The sequence below is a fragment of the Rhinolophus sinicus genome, chromosome 17, assembly GCF_057876585.1.
Source record: "Rhinolophus sinicus isolate RSI-liver-muscle chromosome 17, RSI-T2T, whole genome shotgun sequence".
Taxonomy (NCBI): domain Eukaryota; kingdom Metazoa; phylum Chordata; class Mammalia; order Chiroptera; family Rhinolophidae; genus Rhinolophus; species Rhinolophus sinicus.
Window position 1 is genome coordinate 30362536 of NC_142517.1, and position 12656 is coordinate 30375191.

The 12656-nt window shown below is 40.0% G+C and overlaps 1 protein-coding gene and 1 pseudogene across 2 annotated transcripts in view; one reads left to right on the top strand and one right to left on the bottom strand.

Annotated features, from left to right (window-relative positions):
- NMD3 (NMD3 ribosome export adaptor) overlaps positions 1–12656 on the top strand; it is a 95711-nt gene that overhangs the window by 19735 nt on the left and 63320 nt on the right. The window contains exon 1 of one of the 2 annotated variants that reach the window (XM_088794379.1): positions 12564–12647. The exons of the other annotated variant lie outside the window; for it this stretch is intronic. The gene's annotated coding sequence lies outside the window, so the exon portion shown is untranslated. Of the gene's footprint in view, positions 1–12563; positions 12648–12656 lie in introns of those variants that run through there. 2 annotated transcript variants of the gene reach the window in all.
- On the bottom strand, positions 1136–2785 carry LOC109447515 (large ribosomal subunit protein uL4 pseudogene; annotated as a pseudogene).

The following is a 12656-nucleotide window of genomic DNA, read 5'->3' on the forward strand; positions in this document are numbered from 1 at the left end:
CCATGCTTACTCCTCCACTTCTGCCAGAATATCCTTTACGTGTTCTACAACCCATGAAGTAACTGGAAAATGTAATCATCACTAACACATCTGAAATAACAGTGATTTTCAAACTGGGGTACAAGTACACGTAGAGGTACATAAAACATTCCAAAGGATACTCCCACATGGAAAATTTTGAGGGAATCAATGTCCAGTTCCTCAGCTTCAGTATGAAGTCTTTCTTCTAATTAATCTGCCTGAGACGTGTGTGAGTTAGAGGACTCTTGCCTCTCTCTGCCTTCCCATCTCCTCTTTTATAATAGACTTACTTTACAAGTATACCATTTCCCCTTCATGGATCTCACATGGTGCATTTACCAAGGGGTAAAACCCCAGAAGGAGGAAACAACAAACTATTTTAGGCCATTGGTGTTGGAGAATCTTTCTTTAATTAAGGAGCCTTAAGGAAAGCTTTGTGTCTTTTGCTATCTAACGTGTTTTTCAATTGAGAGTGAAGCATAATATTATTGTTAGAAACAGGTTATTCTGAATTCAGATGTATCATGAAGTGGCACAGCAGGAGAAATGACAATTTTCCTTCCATGGCTTAGTCTCTTTCATCCCCTGGCTCTTGTAAAAGAAGTATTCCTTCTGTGGGAGGGTCCTTTGAAATCAAAGAGAAGACCATGGGCAGGAAATGGGGGCTCTGGCACCTTATCTCACCCAGGTAGCAAGCCCATGACAAAGCTCTGTGCCCTGTCAACCTTGGGTACTCAAGATGTGATGTGACCAAATTGAGACATACCATTTGCTTAGAAGTCAGCTCTCTCTCGTTTCTACCTCTCTCAGCTTGGTGGTTACTTTCCCGTACTTGTATCTCGCTGTATGTCTCAGTTTCATGTTTTTCAGAATTACAAGAGGAAGCTAAAAATTTTATTTTTACTTCTAAGAAAAAACATCTATTATATCTTCATAAAAAAGAAATGTATATTGAGGGTGAGTTAGTGTTTTATTTTTTGTTGACCATTTGTTTAGACGGGTAGAAGAATCAGGTACGTTAACTTGTTTTTCCTCACTGCCTCTTGGATCAGGTTTTTATTCAAACGTAGCTGTCCAAAGTGATTTGACCTTTACGGAATAAACTAATTAAAGTTTATGCTGCAGGCTTCTTTTCTTCTGTGGTGGGTTTCTATTCTGTGGGCTTCGTCTCAGCTGCTGGTTTCTTGGTACCTGTAGCCTTTTTTCCCACCAAAGGCTTCTTCTGCTTCGTAACGCCAACAGCCTTCTTTCCTTTCTTCCCTACCGCTGGCTTCTTGCCTGGAATCCCCTTCTCAACTGCTTTGGCTTCTAGCACTGCTGCTGCTTTATCCACCCAGAACTTCTGCTTCTTGGCCTGGTGAAGAATTGTGTTCTGGTGCACGGTTTTTGATGTGGGTTTAGCTTCAATGTAATTACGAGGTTTTTCAGTGGATTCTTCTTCAGAACGCTGTGATAAATCTTCTTGCGTGGTGCTTGGAGGGCTCTTTGCATCTCTGGGCTTTTCAAGGTTCTGCTAAGGTCTGTGCTGAGCATCTCGTGTGTGGGAAGGTTGTAGTTACTCGTGAGGGAGGCAGCTTTATGCCAACTGCCATACAGATCATCTAACTTGGGAAAAGCACTTTCAGTCCAGGGGCAGAAACGGCCCACATGCCCACCAGGAGCAAGTTTCAAAACGTTCAGTTTGCTTGCATAAAGCAGAGTAATTCCAGGGATGAAAGTAATTCCGAAGGCTTTGATGGTACCGTTGTCCTCATTATAGATGATGCGAGGTTCCCTGCACTGGATATGACGACGGTTTCCCATTTTGCCCTTGCCAGTTCTCACTCACTGAGAGGCGTAGACCTTTATTCTATCATTCCAGGCCTTAAGCTTCTTAAGAAGCAAAACAGCCTCCTTGATCTTCTTGTAGCCTTCAGCTTTATTTTCAAAGGAAGTTCAGGAACTTCCTCAATACGATGACCTTTAGACATGACCAGCGCTGGTAAGGCCAAGGCAGCCAGGACAAAGCAGGTGGCATATGGCGTCTGTGTTGGGTTCATTCTGCGGTGCCAACGGGGACAGGTTTTGGTTGGTGCAAACATGTGGCCTCCAGCACACATAGTTCCAAAAAGCACCCTAGGTGCCAGACCGTGAGTCCCACCACGTTGAACTCTGGGAATTCCAGCCACACTCTGCCAGGACCCCATGACTCAGCACTGGTTTGACCACCTGCTAATTCACTGACAGTACAGGGCTGTCTGTTGTTTTTGCGTAAGTCAGTGTGAACAAAGTTCACAATATCTGGTCGAATGGGAGCTTTGAAAACAGCAGGTGTCGTTGGGGGCGTCTGGCGGGGTCTCTGCTCCCGCTCCCCACATAAGAACGCAGGACATGGTGAGGCCAAAAAGGAACACCCACGGAGCCATAAGTAGGGGAGTCGTATCACTATATTCTCTCTGGCGGCATCTGCCTCTCTGCAATCCGCTCTTGTTAGTTCAGCCACCATCTTCTTGCTAGCCCCCATTTTTTGCTAGCGTAGCCACAGCAGTTATATTAGTGGCCAATGGCTCACTGGTTACAGCTGACGGCCAACTAGCCACAGCTGATGGCCATGCAATCACAGTTGATGGCCATTTACTATCTGAGCCAGCACCTTTCTATGTGAGGCTGAGAGCCTGGAAACTGCTCATTGGGGCTCTGTCCCCACAGCAGGTAAAGTGGCATTTTTGCCAAATGATTCCCTCTTTTTAGAGTACAGTAATATCCGTGGGTGAGCACACATCATGGCAGGGAGAGAAGGCCACACTCCTCAACCCGGCAGCTCCCACAGGAAAAGGCCATTTTCATTAACTTTTCACAAGAGTGTCGCTTACTCCAAATCTATCTATCTATCTATCTATCTATCTATCTATCTATCTATCTATCTATCTATCTATCATATATATATATATATATATATATATATATATATATATATATATATATATATATATAAATGTATATATGTATACAATTTTTTTTTTAAGGAGGGTGCAGTTCACAGTGGCCTATGCGGGGATAGAACTGGCAACCTTGGTGTTATCAGCACCACTCTCTAACCAACTGGGCTAACCAGCCACCCTCCATATTTATTTTTACTTGCAACAAAGTCTACTGCTGGCTGTCATTAAACAATTCTGTGATTATTTATTTTTTTCCTAAAATATACCAATTAGAACTATATTAACTAACAGAAATATGTTTTGAATTTTATAGAAGTAATGCATTTAACAGCAATCACTGAAATACTTTCTTTAGATCTGCTTTACTAGAAATCCAACACCTTTTTTTTTGGTGTTAATTTGCACAAAATAGACTAAACTGTACTCTTAGAAACTATAATTATGATAAGTGTTACCCAAATGCAATCATAATAATGCCCCAAATTAAAAATTTTATTCAACTAAGATTAGTTCTTTTGCAGATGGTAATTTACTGTTCTAATTCTGTCAAATGCATAATTACAAACTTCACCATTTTTCAGCCATCAAATGAAATTGCATATATATATATATATGTGCATATATATATATATATATATATATATATATATATATATATACACACACACACGTGTTTCCCCAAAAATAAGACCAAGTTGAACCATCAGCTCTAATGTGTCTTTTGGAGCAAAAATTAATAAAAGACCCAGTATTATATTATATTGAACCCGGTCTTATATTATATAAGACCCGGTCTTATATTAAAATAAGACTGGTTCTTAATTAATTTTTGCACCAAAAGACACATTAGAGCTGATGGTCTGGCTAGGTCTTATTTTCGGGGAAACATGGTATATACATGTACATGTATATACACACAGATATACATATATATAGTAAAATATATATATTTTATACAGATAATCTACGTACATATCTAGTATCCACACATATCATGCCATATTAGTATCCATCTGTTTGTCCATCTGTTAGTGTTTGAAGGTCCTCTGAGACTATGAAATATTGAAATTTGGTGTCAATATTGTCTGTAGTCAATAGTAAAAATCATAATGTGAAATTTCCAATTTTATGGAGTTGTGTCCAATTTTAGCTTGAAAAATAAGGTATTTCTAAACAAAATAGGTGTAATTAATAGTCACTTGATAAGTGTTGGTTAAGCTTTTTAGGTGTATTTTCCAGAAATAAGAAAATAACTGATAATTGGGTGTAAAAATTCCTTTGCAAGTCAAGTGGTTTGTAATTCTTTGGTTCTGCAGCCAGAGTACGTGATGAGAACAGTACGGGCACTACACCACTGCTTCCGTTTTTTGCTTTTTCTTTTGCCATTAAATAAATTCCTCTTTGGAGGCAATACTGACTAAGAAAGAATGGTGGAGTCTAGGATGTTCAGTAAGTACACAGACGTTAGTGCTGGCAGAGAATGAGGAGTAGGGTAAGCCTATTCAAATGCAGAATTAAATACCTATTCTACAGTCTACATGATGAAAGGGGTCAGGTAGAATCAGCCTGCATATAGGCAGCTGGCCGTCAGTACCCTCGAGGTAGGGTACTGTCCTGGTGCTAGGGTTTGCTACCTTGCTGCAAAATAGGTGCTCGACAGTGGCAGCGCTGGCCTTGTGACGGCGAATCCCTTCCTGAGCTCATCCATGTGCAATGCCTGTCAGCAACTGTTGGTATTTTGTTCATTAGGTAGTTGAAGACACAGCCAACAGGTTGAGGAGGAAGGATGCGTGACACTCAGGGAACTGGTTCTCCTGTATGGTAAGAGTCCTTTTTTCCTTTGTAGAATTGTGTGATGGGTTAAATAGGATATGGATTAGTTAGTGAATCTGTTTGCTATGTAATAAAATCAAAATTAACAGTGGCTTAAGTAAGATAGAAGTTTAACTCTCCCATAATAGTTTAAACATAAGCAGTCTGGGGCTAATATGGTATCAGGGATCCAGGTTCATTCTATCTTGTTGCTCTGTCATCTCTGGAACATTCCATGCTGCATGCTTATGGTGGAAAAGACTCCCACTACATTCACATGCCAGGAGGAGTGTCTAAAGAAGGGAGAGTGAAAGCTAACTCCCTTCCATTTAGAGGCACGATCCAAAGGTTGAGTCCATCACTTCCTTCTACTTCCTAGCCATTAAACCTTAGTTCACAGCTGCAAGGGAGGCTGGAAGATTCAGTTCCTCAGTTATTTCAAGTGCTCACTTGTCACATGTGGCTCATAGCTATTCTATTGGACAGTACAGACAGAAAATGTTTATCCCTTGTAGAAAGTGACATTGAACAGTGCTGCTTTGGATCAAACTACCAGTGTCTAGGATGTATGAAAACTACAAAAACAAATTAAATGATGCCATAAGGAAATAACCAGCCAAATTCTGCATCTGGGGCATTCTGGGGGACACATGACCAGTTTTGTATTATGTTCTCTGTGAGGGATCTGCTATCCATCTCTTTTGGGCCCCACAGGAGAGAAGAAAAAAATCTTTGGAAGCAAGATCTTGATATTTCATGCCTTTTTGGTTTCCTGCACGATCATTTCCTCTTTTCTTCTTTTATAATAGTTCGCAAAACATTTTAAAACATGCTGACTTGTCATAGCAGTGCTAAGTTGAACAAAACATAGAAATTAAAATCAATTACCCGTCTTTATGTTTCAAGGCATGTAAACCTAAACCGGGTTAAACAATAAAGAGAAGTTAATGGTTTCTGAACAGTAACTGGAAAATCTGGAGGTAGGGCTAGCTAGCTTCAGGTGGGCTGCGCTGTATCAGTAATTGCTGAGTCTTTGAGAGACACTAGGAGAACCCAGGAGAACAGACAGAACACAGTGACACCAGCTGCCGACTTGGGTGGCTGACAGCAGCAGGGCACCCATGGTGCCTCCCTGGGAACCAGTCTTGGAAGCAGTAGGGTCCTGCCACTCTGTCTTAGACCATGGAGAATGTAGGGGACATTACATATTTTCCAGGACCTGTCTGCACCTCCTGGCCATGACCTCATGCAGCCACACTCCTCACTGGTGGACCCACAGCCCGCCTTGGAGAAAATCTGGGAAAAGGTCTGGAAAACAGCATTTACTTGGGTCATTCAGGCAGAGACTGAGTTACATAGAAAAATTTAATTAGTTGGATTATATTGACCAGATTGGAATAAAATTTAGCTTTTTCTTCTTATCCATTGGGTTGAGGGCTTATTAAAAAGATCATATCAGTTACGGAGAAATTTTTGAAGGTCATATTTTCACTGGACATCTGATCGTAAAATGAGTAAATTTGTGACCACATCGTTAAGCTTATTTTACCTTTAACAAATAATGTGTGTTCATTGAGAAGAATTTGCAAAGTTTGAAAATAGAGGAAAAATATGACTTACTGGTACCCAAACACAATCACTATAAATATTTTTATAAAATATGTTCCATTGTTTTTTCTATGAGTACATTTATGTAGCCAAAATCATATTATGTATGTAGGGTTTTTATTTCTTATTTATTGTATCAAAGAACTTCCCTTTATCTCTATATATATAATTTAAATGAGCATATATTATTCCATTAATATTCTAGTTCATAATACCCCAGAGTTTACTTAACTGATCTTTTAATGCTGTATCATATTCCTTAAAGAAGAAGAGAAAGTCAAAAATGTATCTATGGTGAAACATACGTAAGAAGGACTAGATAATTTTAATTATTTCTTACCCGAGACAGATCCTTCCCCTGACCTCTATCTTGGTTTATAACGAAGCAAGTTGAACAATTGGTCTAAAGTACCCAATAAGATCTAAAAGTGAAGTGTCACATGCCTCAGCAATGCAGAACTCGTTCATCTGACCAATTTTGACAAAATCAGATCATCAGGCAGGGGAGAGTTAACTGGTAAATGTGGGCAGTGTGTATTCCCAGCTCACACCACGCAGGGTTGTTCACTAATTCGTGGACATGAAACCTTGTGAATTAGTAGACTGGATATCTGCTGTGCTTTGGTTGTGCAAAACTGGCCATTTCTGTGCTATAACCTCTTACAACCTTTCAGACTAACAAGCTCATAGAAGGGATTTGAAAAAGCTGAAGAATGCTGGAGCGTTATTTTCTTTTTATTTTAGAGCACATACAATCTACACAAATTGATTTTCATAAATGATTTCATAAGGAGAAATGTGTGTGTGAGTGTGTGTGTGTGTGTGTGTGTGTGTGCGCGCACAGTTTCAATGTGAGGAGCATTTCTTACTCAACAGCATCTCCTTCAGTCCCCATTTGCATCAAATTTCTTGAGCTGACTCCTTTTCCTTGCAGGAGGTGAAACCAAGTGGAGAAAACAGTTAACATTCTCCATTTCTTGGGCCCAAATGAGCTGGATCTTGCATTTCACTCAACTCTGCATAACTAGCTCCACAAATGTGCATTTAAAAAACATAAAATTGAACGAGGAAAGAGTAGGAACGTACAAAACACCGTCTTTCCTTTTATTTGATGAAGCAACAAGTTTGTCTCTATTTCTCATTGTGTTAAAAAGCATACATTGTTTCATGGTCATTATGTTACATTTCTGGTCATATGTGTATTTAACTGCACATACATGAAAAAATAATAGTTACAAGGTAACAACAACTGTAAAATCTGTTCTTAAACTTTGTTTCTGGTAACAGCCTCTATGTTGTATGCAAGCTAAATTTCATGTTTAAAGTATTTCATGTTTTAGCACTGACTAGTATATACTTTATCTATACCCATTCAGGAAGGGGTTCCAAAATGAAAATGTCTAAATTATGGTCAGATTTTCCTGTAGGTCAATTCTGATCCAGTATGCAGGGTCCAATTATAAAGGAGCTGTACTTTGGTCCACTTCTTAAGGTCAGCAACAATGGAATTCTATACATCTTAATCAAATCTCCTGTGACTAATTCAGTCCATAGTACTGTGCTTATAAATATTTTATATGTAGCTTCCAGTAATAGTGCTCATTCTATCAATCAATATCAAATTAACCCTAAGATTACTGAAAATCTGGGATAAAATATAAAATATTAAATCACTCATTTTTAATAGTATAGGTAATAAATGTGTATTGTTCTGGAGAAATGACTCGACTTTTTAACGTAAAATTTATGAGACAATTTGGAGCAGTGGAGAAAGTTCTGCGTTCCCTCCTCCATGTTGGAGGAGCAGCTCAGTGGAAACAAGTGGCAGCCACATTGGTCTACCCATGTATTATATTCTTGAGGCCACCCGGTCCCAGTTCAACTCGAAGAACTTCTAGTCAATGGAATGTTGTACAACACTTCAATTTAATAAACATTTAATGAGGAAAGCACGATGCCAGGTTGTTAAAAGGGACCCCTTGGTTGTAAGGAAAGGCAGTTCTAACCTGGGTTTGCTTGACGTAAAGGGTCAGGGTGCCGAGAAGTCTCATAAAACCTGTGCTAGGCCTCACCGGAACTGGAAAGCTGCCAAACGTCTTCTTCCTTTTCTTCCTGTGACTCACACACCCATTTCCCTTTTCTCTTTGACTGCATGATATTCTGACTCTGCCCTTTTTCTGCTTTATTCTGCTTTCTGTAAGCGTCTTGCCTGCTCTCACCTATTTGTACATGACACATCAGGGATACCCCCAAATGATAGCATCAGATCCTAAGTCTATATGATCTTCCAAGTACATTTGGTGTGTTTTCATGAGTGTGTGTGTGTGTGTGTGTGTGTGTGTGTGTGTGTGCTATTTCCAAATTTGAAAGAAGAGAATCTGATTGGCCTAGTCTAAGTCAAGTATCCACTCCTGCTCCAATAAGCTGTTGCCACAGGAAAGAGTGTTCAAAGGTCAGGTATGTGTTTAATTAGCTATGCTCCTTTTATACTGTGGACTGCACAGGTAAATTATCCAAGAAAAAGTGGGAGGATGAAGGAAACACTAATTCTGGTCCCTAGGTTTCAATTTTACGGAAGAGGCCAATTCGTGTATCATTTTAGCACAGGACAGATTATGGTAAGAGTATAGAAAGCCCCTGGAGGATGGAGGAGGGCACATTGGGACAACAAGGGAGCAGGAAACCTTCTCCTGTGGGTGGACAATCGGTGCCTCAGGAGCACCTTGGAGGACAGTCTGCAGATCAGGAGTGGGGAGTGAAACCCAGGGGGTGTCGTTTTGGGGGTGTAGGCGCGACTTGAGAGGCAGCTGGTGTTTATTCTTCTGCAATGGGAAATCGTCAGAGGGTTTTGATCAGGAGAATCACATGATCAAATCTGTTTCCTGAGGATGCCTTAGGACATAGACAAACTGGATATGGTGGAAGTGTTGGGCACCTGTCCTCCTCCAGGAGCTGGCAGACCAGTGAGTCCGCGTGAGGTGTATGAATGGTCTGAATTAGGAGAAACGCCATGGAAGACAGTGCTCATGAATAATCAGTATATTTAACAATGATGGTGGAACTTTGCTGTGGAATGTATGCATAACAACCGGAGTTTGAAATGCTGGCAAAATAGTAAATATTCCCGGTAAAATCTGATGTGATTTTTAAATAGTTAATTTTTAAGGGCCAGAAAGAGGGCGAATATGAACATGGAGAAGTATTAAGTTGATTGTTTTTAGTGTTTGAGAACATGCTTTTTGCCAGCCCTGGTGGACTGCTGCACAGGATGGACGGAGCCCGCTTGGTCCACGCCGGGTGTGGTGGGTGCCATAGCTGGTGTCTCAGTGGTGTAAGGAACAGCGCAGGGAGTCGTGGAGTGGTGTGAGGGAAAGAGGTGCAGTACAGGCACCAATGCAGCAGAGAGAAATCTGGAATCTTGGGTTAAAATGCTGACAAGGAATGAGGTCCCAAAGGCCACAGGTTGGAGTGTTCCGTAAAACAACGGAGTCCCAGTTCTCGGGAAGATGATAAAGATAGAGAAATTGGACACGGGATGCTGCGAGAGGATGATGGTACAGAGAACGCTAGGCTGATCAAGCTGGAAGTGGTCTTGTACGTCCTCCAAGGGTGGTCAGGCTGTGCTAGCCTTGTCGGCTGTATCCTCAGTCATGGAGTATGTTCTCAGTGAGGACTTAACACATGCAAGTCACTGAACAGGCACCAGGGGGGCCCGCGAAGCCAGTGGGCAGAAGGGCCAACATGTATTCAAGGTGCATTGCGAGAGGCTTTGTAAATGGTATTTTAATTGGATTTTGTTTGAACCTGTAGAACTTTAAAATCATTGCAACTCGGAGGGCTTTTTCCTCTGGCAAATCCGAGAAATTTCAGGTGGACTTTTTCTCTGTCCAATCTCCTTCCTTCCTTTGTGCCGTACTTTGGAATTGATTACTTTCCCCCAAACATACGAAGGGAAAAGTACTTCTCTCTGGAACTCAGTTGTTGACATGAAGAGCGTGCCTTATCCCCACGTCATCTGACATTTCACCCAGCCCAGGCTTCTGTGTACCCTCAGTGCCTCTTCGTCCTGTCAGCTCTGGGCTCTGGCCCTTCCCTGGGGCGCTGAGGCTCCCGCACCATGAGCTGCTGCTGTTTCTTTGCCTCAGGCAGCTGCTTCTTTCTAACCAGAGCCAACAATCCTTTTTTGGGAACTTTGCCTTCCAAAACCTCCACTTCCAATGCATGGGAAGGACTCTTCAACAAAAAGACAATGTTTTTTAAAAAATGCACAAAAAACCCCTGTCACCTTACTCTCAAACATAGAATTTTTTGGGTGGAAAAAAAGCATGCTGAGAAGATAACGTATGGCACTATTTTTTTCTCTCATACCTCATTGCTTTGTATCTCATCTGTTTATTCATTTATGCAAATAAGAAAAATGTTTGCATTAATTTATTTTTGTAATAGTTGGTTTCCAGTTTACAAAGTAGAAAGTCATTTGAGATTACAAATAGGTAAAACATATATGCAGGATAAGGACTGGAATCTTTTAAAATTAAAAACAGTTGTGGAGTGATTGAGGGTAAGTTTTTGCTGTTCTCAAGTGTTGCTCTAATGTTACTATTTTGAATTTACAAATAAGCGTTTTTTTAAAGTACTTTGAATATAAAGTACAAATCTGGATTTTTTTTTTTTTTCTCTTGCACTGATGCAGGATTCTTTTCAGCTCGTTTCTTATCTACCTGGATGTGAGTGAATGCCCTAATAACAATTAACCCAGTTTCTTCCCTGCATGAAGAATTGTCTGCGTTCCAGCGCTTAGCTTAGTCTGAACACTATCTTGAACGCAATGAATAATGTCGCATAGGAAATTTATTGTAATAGTCTAGATCATTTTAGCAATTAATCTTGTTAGTAAAAATTATATACATATAAATATTAATACAATTATTTTAGAATTATTTTCTACACATTGAGATATTTAGATCAATCTGACTATTTTCTCTACCTGGAATGCCCTCCCCTCACACATTGCATAAATATGAATTCTTTCTAAATTAAACACACACACACTACGTAAGTACATATTTATAAAAATGGAAACAATACAGAAGTAAATATAGAAAATATTTATCTCGTTTAATATAAAAAAACTTCTGATTATGTTTGGGGTATCAATGTGCCAACTGAAAAGCTAGGTTTCCCAGGCTTCCTCGCAGCCATCTGTGGCTGCGTGACAGTTCCGGCCAATGAGATGTAAGTTTAAGTCCATTGGGAAACACTTATGGGAAAACTATTTTTTTCCCTCTGAGGAAAAGAGGTGAATTCATCTGGTACACATCTTTTTCCCTTTATCTTTTCTTCTTCTTCCTGACTAGAGTTTGGAAGCAGTGCCTGGAGTAATAATCTTGTGACTGGGAGTATGGAAAACACACTCAAAGAAGAGTGGCACCGGAGCGAGAAAGAGCCCAGAGCCTAGAGGTGCTCCGACAGCCTACCTGTATTAAAGTTATATATCCAGTCTAAAACGTTTAAAAGAGTTTATTATCTAAGTTAGAAAATGTAACCAAATATTAATTGAAGGCCATTAAAAGTGTCTGTTGAAATCTGCTAGGCTTATAATGAAATAATGAGATTTGTAAGCCGAACTTAAATGTTTAAGGAGGAATTAAATTAGAATCTGTGAATTAATAAATGGATCATTAATTTTTAAAACCAAAGTTCTCTCTAAATTGCCTTTTCTCTGATCATAAAGAAACTTACATTTATGCAAGGGAAAAAAAAACCTGAAGTGGCATGTAACGAATCTTTGGATAAATGCTTCTTCACCTTTTCAACGTATTGTGTCTTATATCCCCTAAGGTTAAGACGAAACTATGAAAACCATTAAGGATTTGTAGTCATTATGTTTTTTTAAAATTATGTTTTAATTTTAGCATTGAATGTTTTTCTGCCGTGAAAGAGAACAGGATTAACACTGGGAAAATAGAGTGACCATCCATCCTGGTTTCCTTGGGACTGAGGGGTACTCGGGAACTAGGGACCCCCAGTGCTAAAATCGGTATCATTGGTCACCCGAGTGGAAGGCATTGTGGCAGAGATGCCAAGTCTATAGGTTTTAACACCTACGTCTCAGACTTGGCTCTTCAACTGACTACCTGCTTATCATGGGCAAATGACTTATTTTGGTGCTTCTGTTTTCTCCTCTGTATAATAGTGATAAAACAATGAATATCTACCCTAAAGAGTTCTTGTGAAAATTAAATGAGTGACTACATGGAGAGCACCTGCAGTCGTACCTGTAAGGTAGGAAGC